Here is a 5,786-nt window from a genome sequence, read left to right as displayed (position 1 = left end):
GCTATAGAGGGAGACAGAACAATTTTGGCTCTTGATGTCAAAACTTTCTTCTTCTGAATCATTTCAGAAAGCTATTTGACATCTTATAGGGCCTTATCACACCTTGAACTGTATTATAGTTTTCTCTATAACTCTCTTCTGTCCCTTATTAGATTGTAAACTATTTGAATTGTTTTGACTTTTGCATACCTTTTGGTATACAGCAAATGCAATGTCTTTATTATTGTTATTATGTTATGTTAATCACCATACAGTACATCATCAGTTTTTGATGTAGTGATACATGATTCATTGTTTTCATGTATAACACCCAGTGCTCCATGCAGTACGTGCCCTCCTTAATACCCATCACCGGGTTAACCCATCCCCCCACCCCCCTCCCCTCTAAAACCCTCAGCTTATTTCTCAGAGTCTATACTCTTTCATGGTTCATCTCCCCCTCTGATTTCCCCCCCTTCATTTTTCCCTTCCTTCTCCTAATGTCCTCCAGGCTATTCCTTATGTTCCACAGATAAGTGAAGCCATAGGATAATTGACTTTCTCTGCTTGATTTATTTCACTTAGCATAATCTCCTCCAGTCCCATCCATGTTGATGCAAAAGTTGGGTAATTCATCCTTTCTGATGGCTGAGTCATATTCCATTGTATATATGAACCACATCTTCTTTATCCATTCATCTGTTGAAGGGCATCTTGGCTCCTTCCACAGTTTGGCTATTGTGGACATTACTGCTATGAACATTGGGGTGCATGTGACCCTTCTTTTCACTACATTTGTATCTTTGGGGTAAATACCCAATAGTGTAATTGCTGGGTCTTAGGGTAACTCTATTTTTAACTTTTTGAGGCACCTCCACACTGTTTTCCAAAGTGGCTGTACCAACTTGCATTCCCACCAACAGTGTAAGAGGGTTCCCTTTTCTCCACAACCTCTGCAACATTTGTTGTTTCTTGCCTTGTCAATTTTTGCCAATTCTAACTGGTGTAAGGTGGTATCTCAATGTGGTTTTGATTTGAATTTCCCTCTTGGCTAATGATAATAAACATTTTTTCATGTGTCTGTTAGCCATTTGTATGTCTTCTTTGGAAAGTGTCTGTTCATGTCTTCTGCCCATTTTTTGACTTGATTGTTTTCGGGTGTTGAGTTTGAGAAATTCTTTATAGATCTTGGATATCAACCCTTTATCTGTAGTGTCATTTGCAAATATCTTCTCCCATTCCATGGGTTGCTTTTTAGTTTTGTTGACTGTTTCCTTTGCTGTGCAGAAGCTTTTTATCTTGCAATGTCCTACACATAGTGGATTTTCAGCACATGCTTGTTGATTAAATAAATGAGTTTTCCTCTGCTTCAGAGTGTACCTTCTCAGCATGTAGCAAGCTTTTCTGGATTTTTTTAATTTTAGATTTAGGTAAATATCAAATAACATGATGGACTATACCTTTGAATATAGCTCTTTTTTGAAACAAAACTAGGTAAAGAACCCAGTTTTAATACTGAACACAAAATAACCTGAGGTATCATTTTTTAATTATGAGAGATAACCAAGAAGACATGAAAGTATTATATTTCAGGGGCAAGGGAGTGTTGGGAAGGGCTGCTTAAGTATACAGGGAGTTTCCCATGGTGAAAAATTTCAAATTTGCAAGTAACTCATTCTTGGTACATAGAAAACGTAACATTTTGTAATGTTTCCATTTTTTCTTTTCTATGACTAGCCCATGGTTATAGATACAACACTAAATCATGAAATCACACATCTAAGAAACGACAGTGAGAAATTTTTCCCTGCTACCCTTGGCAAATTTTATTAATCTACTCAGAGTCATGTGCATGTTTGAGATAACATACTCTGCAAGTCCCAATGCCTCAGAAGCATTCATTTTGGCATTTTAGATCTAATTACATAATTATTAAATTTAATGCTGGGTTTAGAAACACAGTCAGGTAACAATACCTACATTTTCCTAAAGCATTACTTTTGTTCCTCAGGAATGAAAAGTTACTGATAAAAATCTCATCTTGCACATTTCCCTGTAAGCCATATGAGCATTTGGTTTGTTATGAGGAGAGCTGTTTGAGTGTTTTTAAGTCTCTCAATGTTTGGGGCCACCTGTCAGCCAATCCCAATTAGAAGCAGTGCCTGATTAAACTGCTCTCTCTAGAACCATTCGGACAACTTCATTAGTGCTTCAGTTTATGGTAGTAGAGCAAGCCATGTTGCAAAAAGTCCTGACAGCTTAGAGAGAGCCCATTTGGGCACATAGGACATAGGACTCAAAATTGTATACAGTTGCAAAGTTTTGATTGCATGAATTATACATGAGGGGTGACCAACCATTTGTGTTCAATGATGTTAGCCAATCAGCCCAGGTGCAGGAAAGAAAGTAAACTGGGGGAGAGGAAAATCATAATACTCAGGAAATCACTTTTTTTTTTTTTTTTTGGCTCTACAAACTTAATACATGACATTATAAATCTCGGCCAAGTGCATCACACCACTTCTTAAAATTTCTCAGGTAGACTAGCAATTAGAATAAATAGGTAAAGAAAAGTAAGAAAGGAGAAAGAAACTTAGAAGGCTCAGCTGAGAATTACCGTACACCTCAAGGACTTCTATATGATAAGCATAGCCAGAGCCCCTGAATGCTAATCATGCCACCTTGTTGTAGACAAGTCTCCTCTTTGCACCAATTATTTATCTGTTCTGTCAATAATTAACTTTGTTAATGCATGGGCTTCTGCTTTCTTCTTTTTACTTCCACTTTAGTTGACTATATAGAATTTCAAATGTTAGGGGAGAAAGAAGCAACAATATTTGTACCTGATCCAGGTAGTTTATAGATTATTTTTGATGATACAAAGAAAATTTTGGGTTAGTATTGTTAATAACTCCACCACTACTACCTGCATTTGGATTTTTAAATATAAAACTTAAGGGGCTGAGAATTAATATCAAAATTAATACATTTGACAAAATACATAGTATAAGTTGTAAAGAAAAGAATCACAACAACAAAAAAGAGTTTTTCTTCTCTCTGTTCTCCTAGCCTCTGTTTACTTAAGGATAGATGAAATGCTGTTTCTCTTTCTACCCTTTTACTATTTAACAGTAGCTTTGATATCAAGTCCTATTACTTTCTGGTTTAAGAAGCACATTGCATGGGACTGTAAGGTAATTGAGATCTACTTTAAAGACACAAAACACTTTCTTACCAGCTGGAGAAGCAAGGAGGTTGTTCATAGAGAGGGTCACCATCAAACAAATGTGCCAGGCTGCTGGCTTAGAACAAGAGGAAGCAGAGGAGGCCAGCAGGGGAAAATTGCATATTTGTCAAGGTTGACAGTTTGTTTTATAGTGGACCCACCTCCTCTTTAAAGTAATTCCCACTCAGTTTATGGTAGATTGGTATACAATGAGGTCAGGCACAGCAAATCAATTCTGATATGATTGCATTTTAGCCATAGTCATATTTCTCCTGGAAATCTTGCCAGAATCAGCTATTCATTTCATAGGAACATTGATTTCCCTACCCTTACTCTCTTACTCTATTCTACCTTCCATTCAGCAGGGCTTCTCCTTTAAGGAAAATTTGTAGGTCCCAAACAACCACCCCAGGGGGTGACTACAACCACATAGAACATACTAAATCTTTCTCATCAGGTGAAAGCATAGAATTTTATTTTATTCAACAAATGTCATTTTAAAAAGTTTCTAATAAAGCAATTTTTGTATACCAGTGCATTGCCCATGGTAACAATATTTTATTCCCATCTTTGTAACTATATCGGTATCATAAAAAATACTTTCTAACTCTATTTAACATTGTTTCCCAAGCCCTCTTCCCATATCAACAAGCACAGCACTGTCTAAACAGCATTTGATAGCAGACCACTTCCTGACAATGAAGAAACATAGAGAATCTGAGGCTGAGATAAGTCTTTTTTTCAATGGAGAATACTGACCTTAAGACAGTTCGAATAGCTGAGGCCTTCCTCCAATTTCTGTCACTGGATTTGAAATTTTGCCTGCTCTCACCTCTGTTACTTATCATTCTGTTAATGCGTGGTTTCTGGAATCTTTCATTTAATTACTAATCTTTGTTAAATATGCTAGTCTTAATACCTGCCATGACTATATGTATTCCTGAGTGCTTCTCACATCCATATCTTCAAATGGTCAGGTGATCTCAAGAATGGAGAGTCAAATTAAATATATTCCTCAGTTCACACCATACTAACATCAGTCTGTGCTAGGCTCTTCTTTTATATTTATTTTTCTCTCTAGGTCCTATCTCCATCTTCCTGATTACCTGCAATGTGTTTGCTGTATGTTCTTGAATTTGCGTGTATCTTTGTAAGACACACACACACACACACACACACACACACACACAAACATGAACCTTTATTTAATTGTTTGGACCACTGCATAATGTTATTTAGTGGTTACTTATCCTAAGGGATATAGTTAATTTTGTCCTTATGACATCTTGATATCAGCCCATGTAACTACTGCTGTGATTAATGTTGTGTTTTCTCCTTTCATGTGAAGCAATGAGCAAGTAAAAAAGAGAAAACAGTGTACCTAAAATCTTGCCCTGTCCAGTCTTCCTTTCCTAGGTCTCAGCTCCCTTCTACTCTGAGCTGTCTGTTATTCCTCCCTTTCCTTTCCTTCAAACACCAAAATCCATTCACATTCTGTTATTTTTAGAAGATCTTACAGTCTATTTTTAGGTTGAAAAAATCCTTCAAGTTCACATGGACATGGTCTCAAGGTTAGATTACACAGAGCCAGAAGTTCGTGTTTGTTTACCTTCTTGGCAGGACATGCCATCACTGTATTTTTCTTATGTTTTCCCTTGTGTTGGCAGATTGGATTGTTGTTTAGCAAACATTCACTTGTTCCCTTCACAAATTGGTCTCCATGGGAAGAAAATCCTCCCTGTCCTACTGATGTTGGGTTTGGCCATGTTACTTCCTTTGTGCAGTGGCATGTTAAGGTACGTGACAAGACTTAAAATATGCACATGCCTTTAGGCAAACATCCTTGGGCTCTGGTATTCTGCATGAGAAGAGCTTCCCCAGATTGCTTCTATCTCTTTCAGTCTTAGCTCCAGAATGAACATACTTGAGCAGGCTCTGGTACCAGAGCACCCATCACCATGGTCGAAAGCAGAAACACTCTAGCTGAGTAACAGATGTATGAATAAGAAATAAGTGATTATTTCTGTGTGCCACAGAGATTTTATGATTGTTTGCTATGTAAAAACCGATTAACACAGAATTGGACCTAAAAGTATGGTTCCGTCATAATTAAGATATATGGCAGCGACTTTGGGAACTTGCAGGATGGTAAGGAAATTGTCAAATGCAGTTGAGAAAAAAATGATATAAATAATGTAGTGTCAAAACATTTGGTAAAAATCGCTTCCAGTAGTAATGAAGGATAAAGAAAATGTATGTACTAAATTGGCAGTGTTGAGCTAGGCAATGTTGAGGTGGTATCTTAAAAGTGTAAACTGGTTGTAGTGGCACCTGGGTGGCTCAGTTGGTTAAGCCTTTGACTCTTGATTTTGATTCAGGTTGTGGTCTCAGGGATATGGGATTGAGCCCCGCATCAGGCTCCACACTCAGCAAGGAATCTGTTTGATATTCTCTCTTGCCCTCTCCCTCTGCCCCTCCCCCACAATGTTTGCACTCTCTCTCTCTCTCTCTCTCTCTCTCAAATAAATAAATAAATAAATCTAAAAAAAAAGTGTAAACTGGTTGTAATTAAGTATACTAG

The sequence above is a fragment of the Zalophus californianus genome, chromosome 7 (genome assembly GCF_009762305.2).
Source record: "Zalophus californianus isolate mZalCal1 chromosome 7, mZalCal1.pri.v2, whole genome shotgun sequence".
NCBI lineage: Eukaryota > Metazoa > Chordata > Mammalia > Carnivora > Otariidae > Zalophus > Zalophus californianus.
The sequence above is the reverse complement of the archived record's forward strand: the minus strand, read 5'-3'. Positions refer to the sequence as shown.